This window comes from Labeo rohita, chromosome 1, assembly GCF_022985175.1.
Source record: "Labeo rohita strain BAU-BD-2019 chromosome 1, IGBB_LRoh.1.0, whole genome shotgun sequence".
NCBI classification, from domain to species: domain Eukaryota; kingdom Metazoa; phylum Chordata; class Actinopteri; order Cypriniformes; family Cyprinidae; genus Labeo; species Labeo rohita.
In genome coordinates, this window is record NC_066869.1 from 34,008,138 (window position 1) to 34,025,794 (window position 17,657).

The 17,657-nt window shown below is 36.1% G+C and overlaps 1 protein-coding gene across 1 annotated transcript in view; it reads right to left on the reverse strand.

Moving 5' to 3' along the window:
* slit2 (slit homolog 2 (Drosophila)) overlaps nucleotides 1-17,657 on the reverse strand; it is a 90,657-nt gene that overhangs the window by 41,889 nt on the left and 31,111 nt on the right.

Sequence of the window (17,657 nt, forward strand, 5' to 3'; positions counted from 1 at the left end):
CTGTTTGCATGCCATAACAATAAATGGGAGTTTGGAGCTTTCAATCATCAAAAATTACATTAAACTATCATAAAAATGGTTTATATGACTTCATATGACTATAAGTCTTCTGAAGCTATATGCCAGGGGTCACCAAACTTGTTCCTGAAGGGCCGGTGTCCTGCAGAGTTTACCTCCAACTTTCCTCAACACACCTGCCTGGACATTTCAAGTATACCTAGTAAGACCTTGATTAGCTGGTTCAGGTGTGTTTGATTAGGGTTGGAGCCAAACTCTGCAGGGACACCGGCCCTCCAGGACCAGGTCTGGTGACCCCTGCTATACACTTTAAAAAATAAATAGTTGAGAAAACTTAAAAAAATAAGGCAACTTGATGCAGTAAGACTTTTGAGTTCTCTCAACAATAGTTTTTTTTAGTTTTTCTCTGTTAAGATACTTTGTTTAGCCAACATAAATTTGCTTGTTCATGCAGTGCCGATTGTCTTATTTTGCTAATAGAAAAAGTCTTGTCACATCAACTGAGACAACAATGACTGTCGCTGAGGTCATTTTTTTTTACGTATCAATTTTTGTTTACAAATGACAAACTGTGAATTGTTATAGAAACCTTAATGGATAACTGTTAATTAATTGTCTTTGTACAACATCTTACAAGACTAAGATATCCAGCAAACAGATATAAGTGGTTGAACATACTCTAGGCCTCAAAACTAGACACACAAACCTCAGAACGGCTGCAATCAACAAATGTTAAAAAGATGAGCTCTTAACATCACAGTGCAACAAATAACTAACAATAATGACAAAACAACAACAAAAAGTTTCAGTTAAGCCAGCAAACAGCAAAACAATAATCCTATAACAGTAACTGCATATTTTATTCATGCTGCAATGCATGCTGGTTAACATTTCAACAATATGAAATTCTTTGTTCAGACAACTGTGTTTGAGTATTTGACACAACGTTTGGGGTTATTTTGTTGGTCTGACAAGGGTTTTTATGTTGTTTCAAGAAAAGAGCATTTTTTAATATTTGAGACTCAATGTTTCGTAAACTGGAAAATATGCATATGATTTTACAGTGTATCAAATTAAAGATGATAAATCAGACTGATTAAATCAATTCAATCTGACATGTAATTCTGTTGTAATGAAAATATATAATAAATACATACAAATATGTAAATGAATATAAAATATGATGTCAGTTGAATGTTGTACAACTTCATATTTACTGTTTTTTTTTATGATCCAAAAATTATTCAGACACAACATATAATTTCTGATATTTTTTTTTAACTAGTGGGTGCAAGACACTATAGTTAATGTAAGCGAGGATAGCAAAATAAAGTAAACTGTGACCTATTATACCCAAAAATCCTTCATACAGTGGATTACCAGTAAAACTGATAAGAAAAAATTATTCAGACACTTTGCCCTGACCATGTATTGCTTAAGTGTTTTTTCTTTAATTGCTAATGCAAACTACTTACAACACAGACTCAACAAAATTAAGCATTGCTTGGTAATTGGTTGATCTAAATTGGTATTATCTAATTGTATACTTAAATTTAACAGTTGACAGCTATTCAACCTAATTCATTACATATCCTTCTATCAAAGTTATCTGAAATTATCAAGATGTATTTGTTCTGACAGTTTAACTCTGAATTCTTGTCATATTTTATTACCATTTTCTAAGCAAATAAACTAAAAAATGTTGAAGGTGTCTGAAAAAATTTTTTTGGTTTGACTGTATTACTTTTGAGACTCAAAATCTCCAGGTTCCATTCATTGTTACTGTATGGAAAAGAGCAACAGGAAACTCTTTCAAAATTTCTTCTTTTGTGTTTCTCAAGAAAGAAAATCATACAGGTTTAGAGTGACAGGAAGGTGTGTAAATGATGACAAAATGTCTGACAGAAGAGACAAAACAACAAAATAAATCCTTTATGAATCATGAAATTTGTCTCAAACTGCTTTAGATAAATGGTCAATATAAAACAGAAGAAAGAGAAGACAGTTACTAGAGAAAAATAAAGGAATGATATAATTAATCACTTAAGCAAAAAATCCTCCAGTGTGAAATCTACACATAACTAATAGCCTTTGTGTTCAAACAAGACATAAAAAGATCACAGTCACGCAAAGTATTCAACATTCATCGACATCTGCAGACACTGTCAGCAGGAGAAAATAAACAACAAAAGAAAAAGAAAGTAGGAAGGAAAACAAGAACAGAATGAAATATTCCCCTTTCTCAAATATAACAGCTGAAAGAAGAAAGGCAACAAATATGCACACACACCAAACTCTATTGCACACAGTTATGATGAGACTAAACAAACATTTCAAACTGAAGTCTCAGGTTCTTTAGGCATCAGAGCAGACATTTAAACAGCCTGGGTAAGTCTTCAGCGCTCTTTAAAAATGTCATCCTGACATGACCCGAACGTGAACTGAATGGGAATCGTCTTTAATCAGGTTCATCTGTGCCTGTACAGGACACCGACACCGATCTGTGTGCACATTTATGAGATCAAACGTACTTCTGGATTACAGCACAAACATTCCAGCTGTCACCCAGATGAGAGCGGGACGAATTCAGGCACAGACAAACTATTTAAATCAAATCAAACAATTAAAAAAAGCTGTTCCCAGTTCAACAGGCTGACTAACATTGAATAAAGCACCACACTCACGCACAAAAGACATGGTGGGAGGTGAGCTAGACAACTAGGGAGGCTCACACAAACACACACACACACACACACACACAGACAAACGCATATATACAACTTCAGTGGCAGCATAGAGTGGAACACCCAGGAGGGCATCAAGAGCAGAGAAAGAAACAGAGAATAAAAGAGAGAGAAAGAGGGTTGAATGATGACCCCTGAGCACCTTTAGAGGAAGTGCTTCACTCGCTCTCTTCCTCTTTTCAATAAATGAACAAAAACTAACAGAAGCTTAATCCCTGCTTTCATCCCACTCCCTGTCCTTCACTTTCTGTCACTTTCACTCTTTCTTTTTCCCGCTGTGGGAAGAAAAATTCATATAACACCATAAAACACTGAGGGAAGTTTAATCTAATCAATGCATTATAATCATTCTCTTTGTTACCATACAATGTGAATGAATGCTAATTATAACCATTAATTAACTTACTCCTTTAAATGAATACCAATTATAATAATAGTCACTACCAAAATACTTCCATTTTTTTTTTTGTTCAAGGGGTCACATGATCAGATTTAGGCCCCGGTCATGTGATCGAATCTCCATTCAGGGGTTCCCAAAGGTTGACCTTTTCACCCTTGGAGTGTGCATGTGTGCGGGTTCCTGTGTGCGCGTCTCCGTAGGGGGTGACTTTAATGAAGTGTCTTCCCTCACGCAAAGCAGACTCTCAAAGACAACCTTCTCATTTATAGACGTACACCCGCACACACATACACACACAGCGTGGGACCCTCACAGATCATGAATAGCCAGTTTAGCTAGCCAGACCTGTCAATCAAATTCCTCAGCCGTCAATCATAATGGGAGACAGACACTCAGTCTCCAAAAACTACACACTGACCGTAAGAGATCAACTCTCTGTGTGTGTGTGTGCGGCAAGGTCAGGCCAGACAGAGATAGATTGTCTGTCTGTCGAGGGCTCTATTCATCTAGATGCCTGTCATTTTCATGAGTGGCACATGACAGCACCAATCACAGAGCAGCAGGATTTCAATGAAAAAGCCAGGGAGACAGACAGGTATTTATAATATCAAAAATATTCACTCACACACACAGACACACACACACTTGTCTGCATGTAGCCGCAGTGATGGATTTAATCTTCATCCACTAGGGGGCAGTACAATCTTACCAGCATGGACGACCATACACAGACACCAACATATACTCATTTTTTTTGTTGTAGGCTTACTTGTGTCTATTAACCTTATAAAGATATTACAGATGCCAATGACTAATAAAATAGTTAAATATTAATTAAAATCAATTAAAATAACAGAATGGTAATTCAGTGAAATCCAATCAGTGATTTACTATAGCTGGTGGGAGGGACACATTATAAAACATGTTATATATTTGTCTGATGAATCTTAATAATGCGTTATGACTTTTGCTCCGCATTCGTAACTGATTTGCTAAGTGGGCTCCGTCCACTGCTGACCAGGGGCGCTGTCGGGGGATGGGAAACCAAGAATGTTGTCCCGAGCCCTGAATGTTGTCCCGAGGGGGGCCCACTAAAGTGCACTATGCCATAGCCTCCTTATTGGAAAAGGGGGCCCACCGATTAACATTTTGTCCTAAGCCCTGAGACTTTAAGTAACCGATTGGCAAAGCGCTCTGCTTGGTCTTAAAGTTGCTGTTTTACATGGATGCTTGCCTTTTTTTTCCACTGCACTGTAGCTAAGCAAAACAAATTCTGTTCCTAATAAGTTTGTGGTGGAATAATCCTAGAAATTCTACAAAAATGAGCCTATATTACCACATACTGCTCAACGAAGATAGAGAGGGAAAGAAGGAAGGAAAGTAAGCTGATAGGGTGGAATGAGTGGAAAGTGAGAGGGAGAAACAGACAGACGGAGATGCTATCACATCCTTAAGCCTTTGATAGCAAACGTTACATTACCGCCAGTATGACGAACCAGAAACAACACTATCTCACCAAATGACACGATAAGCACGCAAAACATCAGAGCTGGAAGTGTTTGGATTTGCTTGGACGGCATCAGAAACGGTTATTTCACTCAGACGGCGTGTGTAGAGATTTTAAGTTTGAGCCAGGGATAAATAGACTCTCAATCTACTGCCAATGTGCGCCTGCTCGGTTTGACCGCAAGTTGATGAATTCTGCATTTGTGCACCATTTTTCATGTCTTTTAGTTTTCTTTCTTCACATTCTGGTTGTTTTTTCATTCCTTATCAAGTTCACTTTAGTTATACACATAAATATAAAGTGCTTTGATTAATTGCCTGGTTTCTGGCAATTTTGACATTATTGAAATTGGCAGATGCCTTCCCATTTTGTAGTTTCCTCGTGTCAGTTCAAATTTTTAAACTGAATTTGGAGTAAATATTGGGGAAAATTTAAATCTCTTTCGCAAATGTATAATATACAGTTGAGGTCAAAAGTTTACATACACCTTGCAGAATCTGCAAAATGTTAATTATTTTACCAAAATAAGAGGGGTCATACAAAATGCATGTTATTCTTTTTATTTACTGCTGACCCGAATGAGATATTTCACATATCTAAAGACATTTACCTATAGTCCACAAGAGAAAATAATAGCTGAATTTCTAAAAATTACCCTGTTCAAAAGTTTACATACGCTTGATTCTTAATACTGTGTTGTTACCTGAATGGTCCACCGCTGTGTTTTTTGTTTAGTGATAGTTGTTCATGAGTCCCTTGTTTGTCCTGAACAGTTTAACTGCCCACTATTCTTCAAAAAAAAAAAAAAAAAAAATCCTTTAGGTCCTACAAACTCTTTGATTTGCACTGAGGACAACTGAGGGACTGATATGCAACTATTACAAAAGGTTCAAACATTCACTGATGCTTCAGAAGGAAAAACCATGCATTAAGTTACAACTTTTGAACAGAATGAAGATGTGTACATTTTTCTTATTTTGCCTAAATATAATATTTTTTCATTTAGTACCACTCTTCAGAAGCTACAAAAGGTACTTAAATGTTTCCCAGAAAACAAAATAAATTACATTTACCCTGATCTTCAAATTCAAAAGTTTTCACCCCTCGGCTCTTAATGCATATGAGTCCCTCAGTTGTCCTATGTTTAAAAGATGGATCTCAAAATCATCATTATTAGAAAGGGTTCAAATATACAAAAATGTTTTTGTGGGACCTGAAAGATTTTTCTGAAGAACATCAGGCAGTTTAACTGTTCAGGACAAACAAGGGACTTAAGAACAACTATCACTAAACGAAAAAACAGCTGTGGGTCATTTAGGTAACAACAGAGTATTAAGAATCAAGTGTATGTAAACTTTTTGAACTGGGTCATTTTTAGAAATTCAACTCTTATTTTCTCTTGTGGACTATATGTAAACATCTTTTATGTGAAATATCTTATTCAGGTCAGTACTAAATTAAAAATAACATGCATTTTGTATGATCCCTCTTATTTTAGCAAAATAATTAACAGATTGCAGATTATTGTAAACATGCATGTTTCAATGCTGTTGTTGTTTTTTGACCTCAAAATTTCATCTGGATTAGCCAATGAAAAGGACATATGCCAGACTTCTCTAAACATTTAGTCTGCTTAAAATTTATACTTCTATATAACTCATTGAATTAATTTTTCAGCGTAATATCCTCATCTTAAAGTCCAATTAACAACTGATGGATTTTGTGATAATCTGTGACAAAAAGATTTGTTGCTACTTCTGTTTCATTGTGACTTTAATATAGTTTGTCATTTGTGAATTTGTTCTCCGTTCTACAGTATAGTTTGGCTCCACTGACAGCTGAGACGCATTGATAAAAACACTGAAAATGGATTAGTGCTCTGTGAGCGTGAATGTGTGGTTCACACTTTCTCTCTCTCTTTAACATCCAGTGGTGTTGCGGAGACCACCTGTCATCCATGAAAATGTCATGTGCGCACACACACACATTAGCAGATGTTAGAGGGATCTGTGAAGAAATGAGCGCTGATCATTTGCTTTCCCCTGAGAGGCTCATTAGTGAGGTGTTTATGAACTGGAGGCATTCAGCACTCGTCTTGTAAGCCTGGCTCTTAGGGCACAGACTGCCCTTCTCTCACACACACAGACACAAATGCAGACTGAAATATCGGTGAGGTAGGCATTCACCAATCATATAAACTGTTTAAGTTCTAGTCGAAAAAGAATGAAAAAAGATTGCACTGAAAGTTTGGAAAGCAAACAGCTTATATAATGAATATAATGGCAAAAGGACAAGTCTTGGAATCAAAAACAGAGAGACATATGAGTTAGGGCTGGGCAATATCTGCAGTATATTACTGAGATATTGCATATAAAATGCTGAATGGAAAAAAACGGATAAAATAAAATAAAATAAATATATGCTATACTATGTATTTTTTACTAAATAAAACTATTCATTATTTTTTACTTCATAAATTCCTAAAGGTGCATCAAAAAAGTCACCTTTAAAGTCACTTTACTAAAACATAATTCCCTCATACAAGAAAACATTTTGCTCAGGTTATTCTGAAATGCCAAAGTCATCATCAAAATTGCTATTATTACTTTCCAGAACTGTCTCGCACATTTTTGCTCCCAAAAATATGGCGTCTGCCACTGACTGCAAACATAAAGTTTGTCAGAGTGTTTGCACTCTCTTAACCAAAAGTCATTTCTTACATTTATTTCATGTTAGTATTTTCTTAATTTATTAACACAGCCACAGCAGCTACTTTGTGGCAACAACTTCATTTCCTTTTCCAGAATTGACAATTTTGGGTTCTTGAACAAATGAAATGTAAACACGGCTGTAATCATTTATCGTTTTTCTGAGTTATATTGTGCATTAATTACATTTTAATCTTGGATGTAAACAGCTATTACAGCGAAGCCAATTCAAAATGTTTAATGCAAAAACTAAAATAAAAATGTACTTTAAAATGTATTTATTAAAAGAATAAAGAATAATTAATCATTAATTATTTTTATGAATTATTACAGCATTGTTATTAACATTTATATCTAGCAATGTAATAATACATCATAAAAACTGTTCTCAAAACACTCTCAAGTTATGAGGCACTGAGGAGAAACTAATCTGATAACACACTCTTTAAGCCAAAGAAAAAATTGCTTTAAAATCATTACAGTATTAATGTTGAATAATCATGAAAAGGTTCAGGGTCAAAAAGTCAGTGAGACTTCAGTGTGTGTGTGTGTGTTTATGAGAAAGAGCAGGATTTGATTGTGCCAGTGTGGGTGCACACAGACAACCACCGACTTTCCCACAACCACTTGTTTTCTCTCCGTCTGTGTCTCCCTGTGTGCCATTCTCTCTGACTCGTTCTCTTTCTGTCTCCGTCGGTCTATCTGTTGCTCTTTCTCTCTCTTTAAGACACACAGATCAAAACAATTGAGACAAAGAAACACTCGAAGATGAAAGACAGGAGATAGTAACTCTATTTCCCCTCTCTCCCCTTTCTCTCTCTAAATCTTTTCAAGATGTTTTGAGTCTCGTAGCTATTTGCCGTAGATTCCAGCAGACAGTATATGTGTGTGTGTGGGGGTGAGTCAAACTGAAATATTCCTGTTCAAATACAGACGAGGCCTCAATGTTGTCTTTCACACACCCGCAAACTTCAGTCACAACCAATGGCTACACACACAGCTGCTTGAGTCCATCTGTCCTTTCCACACTCTCACACACACACACACAGAGTTAAGCCCACATTTCTTCAGTGGGTCACTTTAAGGATGTGTCTGTCAGAGCTGTTGATTTTGGAGCTTTAGGGTTCACTTTCTCAAACGCACACGTCGATTAAGTCGACGAGTCCAAATTCAGCTTCTCTGTAATCTACAATTACAAAATATAGATTGAAAATCTCATAGCGAACAGAAAGAGAGAAGGAGGGAGACGGTGTGGTTTTCCAGTCACACTCAATCTGCCAGTGGGAATTACATACAGCCGTCGAGGATTTCCTTCTGTAATTTACTGCTTAACGATCACCGCAGTTTGTGTGTGCGTTTGCGCGCGTACGTGCGCGCCTCGCATTTGTAATAGCAGGTTGCGAGTCAGCCTTACTAGAAGTTTCCCTCGGCTTAACCACCATGAACCAATCAATAAAACGCGGCCCAGAGCAGCTGTTAAGATGTCAGCTTTACATATCTGATTACATTACATATGAAACACAGTCAACATTATTATCTCCCTCTCTCTGTGTGACCTTTCCCATAGTTCCACTCTCGTACGAGTTCGTCAGGAACAAATAATCATGGTTGAAGGGAGATTTTGTTTGAAGGCTAATGGAAGGTTCTGTTAACGCCTGACCAAGCCATAAAGCATAGCAGAAGAGTCGTGCCGTCCCGTGCAGTATTCCTTATGTCTAAACCGCATATAGACACTTCGGGGGATCGTAAAGATGCTGATTTACTGCCTCATTTGAATGTATTCAATGACTTTAGTGCAGTTCGCAGTGTTTTATATTTTTGAAATACGCTTTCTCTCAGTGATGCTCATTTTTCCTCCCTGCTTTGTGGTTGAAATTCTTGTCATGGGATTTTCTTATTGCAAATTCAGATGCTCACACACACATGCAGGAGGTTACGTATGTCAGTATTAAGGCCAAAACAAACATACAGATAAAATGTACAGATGCAAACTGGGCATCAATGTCAGAAAGTCTGTAATAAATGCATTACAATGTAATTACAATGTAATAAGTTAATATACTATTTTATTCTCTCTCTCTCTCTGTATATATATATGTATATATATATATATATAAGGAACAGACTTTGGTCCGTTGAATTCTTAGAAAACAATGCACACCCGAGGTGGTGATGTAATTTTAAACCATTTTTCCTCTGGGTTGCATCCTCTGGTTTATTTTTGAAGAATTCAGCGGACCATAGTCAAATATTCAACTTATACTATGGTTACCATACCTCGATCAGATGATATATTTCAAGGCATTCGTCTGGTTTTTGTTCTTAAAACGCTATTGTGAGTAGGATTCATTTCTTACGCAACTCATCTAACTCCTAATCCCTAAACATCATTTTAGACCTAGTAACGGAGGACTGAGCTGCTGATAGCAGACTAGTGCAGTTAACAGAGTTATTAGACAGACAGACAGACGGGGAGACAGAGAGAGAGAGAGAGAGAGAGAGAGATTAAGCGTGTGTGAATTAGCCTACCTTTCTAAATCGGTGCGCCTCTCAAAAGATCAGCAGCAGTGTCTCTACTAATAGTGAAACTTTAAGTTCATTTTCCTTAGGAACAGCGCTGTTGTTGCCTCGCTTGTGAAAAATGTCATGTAGTTGCTAAACTGTTACTGATCAAATCGTCAGAGCAGCGCTAGCAACATTAGCGGGTATGCTAACGTGTGTCCAAACTGTATATGTGTGTGTATCTGTAAGGGAGAGAGAAATAGAGCATGTACTTTCCTTACATAATAAAACTTAATTTTGTGGCAAAAACGTGGAAAATAATCTGTTGTTTTTATCCCATTGTTTATTGTATTTATTTGTTTGGCCAGTGTCGTTGTGGGTTTTGGTTATTTTGCTGTTGTAAGACCTTTGAAATAAATGAAATCGTGTGGCGAAGTGATATGGACATGTAATGCGGTCAAGAGCTGCCTGGAACTACATTCGCCGCGCGTTTCTCTGAAAATAACTGCACGCCTTAGAACATTCATCAGACAATAAGATTCAACCATTCAACAGCCTCCTAGTATAAATATATATAGTACATATCACCAGTAGACTTGGTACATCCTGGCACCCTTACTGTCCCCATGAATTCAAAATTGAAGTTTTTTGGCTTTTTAGTATAAATATGTTAGCCTTAAGGTTATCAGCTATAGTGTGCTCCAAAACAATGGCAAAATTTGCATTAAGAAGATATAAGCATTCAAAACTTACAAAACTTACGTCAATATGGATCAACGATTTTGATGACATCACCCTGCACTTCAGCTCCTCATCAAACATTTTGTCCAATCAAATGCTCTCTAGAATCTGAAGTTTCCTGCCCTCCTTGACTATAAATGGACGCTGAAGCTGCGGCTAAAATTGGTCACTTGTTCACGGAATTGAGGCGAATGAAGTCTGAAGTCTGAATAAATAAGCTTTCCATTGATGTATAGTTTGTTCGGATAGGACAATATTTGGTCGAGATACAACTATTTTAAAAGTCTGGAATCTGAGGGTGCAAAAAATTCAAAATATTGAGAAAATTGCCTTTCAAGTTGTCCAAATAAAGTTCTTAATAATGTATATTACTAATCAAAAAATAAGTAGGAATTTTACAAAATATCTTCATGGAACATGATCTTTACTTAATTTCCTAATGATTTTTGCCATAAAAGAAAAATCAATAATTTTGACCCATACAGTGTATTTTTGGCTATTGCTACAAATATACCCCAGTGACTTAAGAATGGTTTTGTGGTCCAGGGTCACATATATTCTAATTTGCTATATACTGTTGTACTGAATTAGCATCTTTATCTACCATGATGTTTATGCTAAAGAATAGCATACTTTAAATAACTCCTAGACACTATTAAAAAAAATAAATAAATACATGGTATTTCTATGGTACATATATCAAACAAACATGGTAAATGCAGGCAGTGTTATGTTAAAACATATCTGAGCATGTATAGACACACACTAAAGATGCAGGTCAGACATTTTAAATCATAATAACAAACTCCAACAGAGAAACCTGTAGACTGTGGGATCAAATTACCGTGAACTACGCAAGTGTGACTGTTTGATTGTCTTTGAATGATAATGTTCCACTCCATAATTCATACAATTTCAAAAGAGGAATGTAAATGTGGCAGTGCAAACACATATGCATAGACACTCACACAAACACACACACTATCTGTCTTTCATGGAAAATCCCCTGACTTTTAAATTTAAAACTATGAAAACTCACACGTAAGTGTATTTGCTTTTATCAGTGCCACATGGAGGAGCACACACACACACACACACACATACACACTTCAGTCATGGCAGGAGGTTTATTAGAGTCAATGCTATTGATGTGAATGAAGTCATTAAGAGATAAATTATTCACGCCTCATTTGATTCCTATGGACCACCGTACTCCCCGAAAACATGTTTCCATGACAGCAAGAAAGCACAAAGACAGGAATTCAATATATACTCCAACCAAAACACACAAACATTCACACGTAGTAGCATGTGGCCTATAACGCATCTATATAAGCAAACACACATTGTTTTTCCCTCCACATGAACCTGTTCAGATACCCAGGCGTTTTTTCTTTTTGCTGAAACAAATGTTCAAACAAAAAGATGTTTGTGTTTGTTTAAAGTACACACAGGAATTGGAAGTTACAAAACATCTGTTTTACAATACCGGTATGTGTGTGTATATATGTGTGTTTGGAAAGCAATCCGATGTCATTATTCACCCATGTGATAACAAGTGACTCTACACCCTCAAAAATCCTTATATACCCACCCGCTTGCACACACATTTTGAATGCAATAAAATCTCACTAGATGTCTCAATGTATCAATGTCATACTGGCATAATCTGCCCACTCCGAGTAATTCATCACAGAGCAGTGTGTAAGTCTCATGATCACACACACACACACAGACACACACAGTCCACCCGCAGGCCATACACAATGATCGTACTGTATGGTGAGGCTGCCACCACAATAGAACTGCAGAAGCCTTTGTGTATCTGTCAACCCCTGTCTGACTATCTTAATAGATCACACACTCAGAGAGAGAGAGAGAGAGACAGAGAGAGAGAGTGTAGCGATATTTGTCTATAGTTTCAATTTTGCATTCAAGAGAAGAGGAAAGGAGTAGAGGTCTATTAAAAGCTTGAGATAATTTGACTGTTTATTTTGACAGTTGCAATTCAGTACACCTCTAATAACACACTCACTCACTCACATATCCATATGCTCAAATGCCTTTTTAAGTCCTCATGGGTTAGAAGAGATTTCTAACACATATGTGAGATATAACAAGAACTGAGTAAAGCTGGAACACAAAACAATGAGGTAATGTTGGTTTTAGCAGACATATAGGCAGAAGATGGAATGATGGATGGATAGAGGCGTGGATATGAGTGGATGAGAGAGAGCTGTACCAACCTAAAACAAAAAAAAAAGAATTACAACTTGTCTGTAATTAATTATCAGCCTTGTAGTTCTTTTCACTGAAGTGTGGTTACTAAAGTTATTTTAAAATTTTACAAGTTAATTTGCATACCTATTGTTGTTTAATTACATTAAACAACTATATACCTACATATATTAATTACATTTACTGTATCTTCCTTCTAACATTGGCTAGTAACAATCATATATAGTATCATTGTATCATTTGTTATATGTTAATCATCTTTCTTGAATCAAACTAGTTTTTGAGTACAATTTTTTATTTTTGTTTATTTACTTAATCTTCTATTTTGCTGTAGTAGTGTTATATCATAGTAGAATAGGGAAAATTAGTTGCAATAACAGTTTTCCTTTTGTTGTTGTGTGATATGAGTGGCAATGTCAGTACTGGAATTCAAAGATTTACCGTCTAACATGTAAATTTACCCTTATTTATTTTCAGGTTACTTTAGAAATGTAATAGGTTATAAATTACAATTTACCCTATTTGAAATGTAATAAGTAGCGTAACTATTTCAATTTTTACTTTATTAAAGTAATGTAACTGATTACATGTGTTTACTTTTCTAAATTTCTAACAAATGTTTGCAACTTTTAATCATTTTCAAACATTTAAACCAGGCAGGGTTAGCCATACAGTAATACTCAACACAGATTGCTGTCAGAAATCCTTTATCTCTTGATTTAAGATTATAATAATTTAATGTTAAAGCACAGCCACCACAAAATCGGACTGTAGCATATCTATAAGAAGAAACAGTAAATATTAATACAAGAAGTATTCAGATGTTACTCCCCCTTGTAATAACTGTAATTTAATTACACATTTTTTGTGACACCTTATTTTAAGGTATCATTGTTATGTTACATGTAATTACTAGTATAATAACAATTAATAATACATAATTACATAAAAGTAACCCTAAGCCAAACCATAATCCTAACCCTATATAGTAAATACCCTATAAAAATGTAGTGAATTAATATTACTCAGTATTTAAATGTATAATTACACTGTAACAAGTGTAACCCATTTTTGATTGCAGATTACATTTACATTTATTTTGTAATTCTATGAAGTAACACTATTGCATGGAACTACACTGTAAAAAACAAAAAAATACAATTTGTTGAGTCAACTTGAAAAAATTTGGTTTGTTAAACTTAAAAACTGCAGAAGTTACACAGCTGTCTTAAAATTGTATGTTGAACCAATTCAAATATCTAAGTTGTCACTTAGTACAAATTAATATTTCAAGTTGACTAAACTAAACTGAGGTGACTGAACTTAAAATTTTAAGGCAGCCAGGTAACAAATTATTTTAAGTTGACTCAACAAATTGTTTTTTACAGTGTAGTTACCTCCCAACACTGTCTATTTTGTACGTGCATGTTATAGATCTTACTGTGAAAAAGGCATTAATTTGTAAAAAAATATATTCTGACCTTGGAATTTTTTTTTTTTTTTGGTGAGAACGACAGATTTCTCTCTGGTGTTGTATATGACTTCTCAAATCACATAATCTGCTCAAACTCCATCCCTAAAATTCAATATAGTTTTATTGGATATAGATTTTCCGTAAATTCTATTCCCTCTCAAAATGACTTGTCTGCTTCATATATCCAAATGCTCACCTCAGGACGGCATTCTAGTAATGCCACCGGGGATGAGTAGACATTGAAAGTTTTTGTGTGTGTGTTAGTGGTTTAAGAGGTCATTCCTCTATGTCTTATATGGACTGAAAGCTGAGCATCTTAAAAACCCTTCAAAAGCTGGAAGGCAAATTGGCGCTCACTTCAGCTGCTCTTTTACTTTTCTCTTCTCCGCTCTCTCCATCTCCCTCTTAAAACATGGCCCTCAGTCATGCGTTTATAGAGCGAGAGAAAAAGACCTGGTGTGAGTGTGTGCGTTTGTGTCCTCGGGTCACACTGATAAAGGCTGCGTCTGTGAAAGCGTGCTAGCTTTAGTGTGTCTAAAAACATATTGACTGGTGAAGGATACCATCCACAATCGCAGAAAGCCAATAATGCATGTCAGACAAGCGCATACCACTGTAGTCCGTACACTTGCACCAGAAGATTATTCATAGTTGGCGTGTTGCTCTTTTTTCCAGTTCTGTCCATCAGACATAAACTTCAATAAACAGTCAGTCACCGCTGTCTGTCAAACACAAATATTTGCCTAACCACACCCACATCTTCAGAGCAGCCAGACACCATGGTGGAGAGTTTTATTACACCAAATCAAAGAAAGATCAAATCCATTTGTGCTTTTAGACACAACATTCTGTAAAATACAAATGAGTCATCAATAACTCCCCCCAAATGTCTGCCAACAGACAGATGTTTACTTAGCTTTTTAAACGGGGACATTCCAAAGATGTCCACTGTGTTTTTATAAACAGCTAGTTATAAATACAATAACCACATCCTTACCCCAACAGAAAACTTTCTGCAGTTTTATGATAAAAAAATTACTTTATTTTTATACAGTTTTTACAAATGAGGACATCAAAAAGGAGGTTCTGTCAAATGTAGCTCACTTTTAGGACAAATTGTACGCAGACACACAAACAAAAATTAACAAAACAATCCTCTATGATAGCGGTTCTTAACTGTCTGGTCAAAATTGACTCAAAATTATTACAGTATTTGTTCTGCTAGGTTCCAGGGTCATAAATCACCTGTGACTTGATAAAAGCATCCAAATTAGACAGATTTCAACAAGTACAGGTTGTGTGACATGCCTTGCCCTCATTCTCAAAAACTATCAACAGATTATACAGATCAAAGAAAATACTAGACAGACTTAGGAATGTAACAATGCACACTGAGCCAGTTGAAAACCTAAAAATATATTTCAACCGATTCAAGTCGGTTGAGATGTTAAAGGGCACCTATAATGCAAAATCCACTTTTTTAGAAGGTGTTTAGACAGAAATGTGTGTTACCATCTTAGAATATTAAAAATACATCCAGTCTGCTTTTTTTAAAAAATCTTCACAAGATCAAGCCAGGCTCAAAAAACAAGCACTTTGGAGCCTGTCTGCAAAATGACGTCATATTTCGGTAGCCCCGCCCACCGCCATTGACTGACAGGTGCGTATTTCCATATCCTCAGCCATTTTGCCTGCATGCGTCTTCGTCCTGTCAGGAACACCCTTGCTCTGATGCTTCATGATCATAAAACATTCAAGGACGTTACTGTTTCTGCTGTAAATGTCTATTGACGCTTTTTAGGAGTTTTACTAAATTAAAGTCTATGCACATTTATGATTTGGTTTTACAAATGTTTGTAGAGTTTATTCATATATCTTTTTGTAAAATTCATTGATATTTTTCTAGACCTGTAAATAAAGGAAAGTAATTACATTATGCAAGTTTTCATGGATTACTTGATGAATATAACAAAAACAGTAAGGTACAGAGTTTATCTTGTTCACTAACTATTTATACATTTATTGGATTTAACTAGGAAGCTAAATGTTTTGTAAGATCATCTAACAGGCTACTGCAGTTATATTCTATTCATTGGCACTCACTAGGTATGTTAACATGGAGCATTGGAATCAGTTTAAAAGTCCAATCCGAATGAAAATGCTCCATATAAACACCTCAATTGGAATAAAAATGCTCAAACCGAATTAAATTGTAATCGGTTTGAAAGGGGTGGGATAAACCTTTCGATAAACAAACTAAATTTAAATTCTGCCATGTAAACACGTTAAACAGATTACTTTGCATCTACGTCAAGCAGGACAGGTGTTGTGCCAAAGTGCAGGGCATTCGTGGGCCATGCCCACCCGTCCCTCTTCTCTCCACCTTGCTAAATGTGATAGATTTCGAAAGCGAAAGTGAAACCAGTAAAACAGCGCGCATAATAAAATAACTGCGACGACTGCACGCGATCACAGATTGCACGCTTTGATTCATTGTTCAGCAATTCTTGGTAAGAAAATCGTGTATTTGTTCCATTTAAGTACAGTAATACCGGTCCTCTCACGCTCGCTCATGTTGCTTCTCCTCTCTGTTTATTGCCATACTCATAACAGAGACGTCTGGGCTCTGCTCCCTTCTGGAGCTGGACGGAAATTTGCAGCTCATTTTCATGTTAGGAAAGCACTTTTTAGACCCACCCCAAAAATGACACTTTTAAACACGTTATAATAAGCGTATTTGGATCTGAAACTTCACAGGCACATTCAGGGGAGCCATACGATTAATATTACATTTTGTAAAAAGGGGCATAATTAGTGCCATTTAAATAAACCGCAATGGTATTTTCTTTTCTTCTTGCCTCTGTATCCACCTTATTTTTTCCACAAGAGTGGGTGCAACCATTTGTACATTTTCTGTGTATGGCTTCCGGTTTCATCCACTTCCAGCTATTTTTAGCTGCACAAAAAGCTCGTTTTGCTGCTTGATATTGCAAACTGGTGTGCCTTACCATATTATTTTAGTGTATTATCTTAATTATGAACAGACTGGTTTGTAGTGAACACTGTTTTACCACTTACTGCACTTCGATATTCTTCTCGTTATTTCCCTATGGCGGATTATGAACCGGACATCTGACATATTACCAAAAACAGCTTACTTCTGCAATGAAAAATAAGGTGGATAATGCATACTAAAATAGTGTTTATAAGCGCAGCACTGCTTTGTTTACAGATGTAACTAAACAAAACGCTATATTGTCGCTGTTCCATAAGCGCCACCTGCTGTCAGAGCGTAAATTTGTGTTCTCATTCACATACAACATAC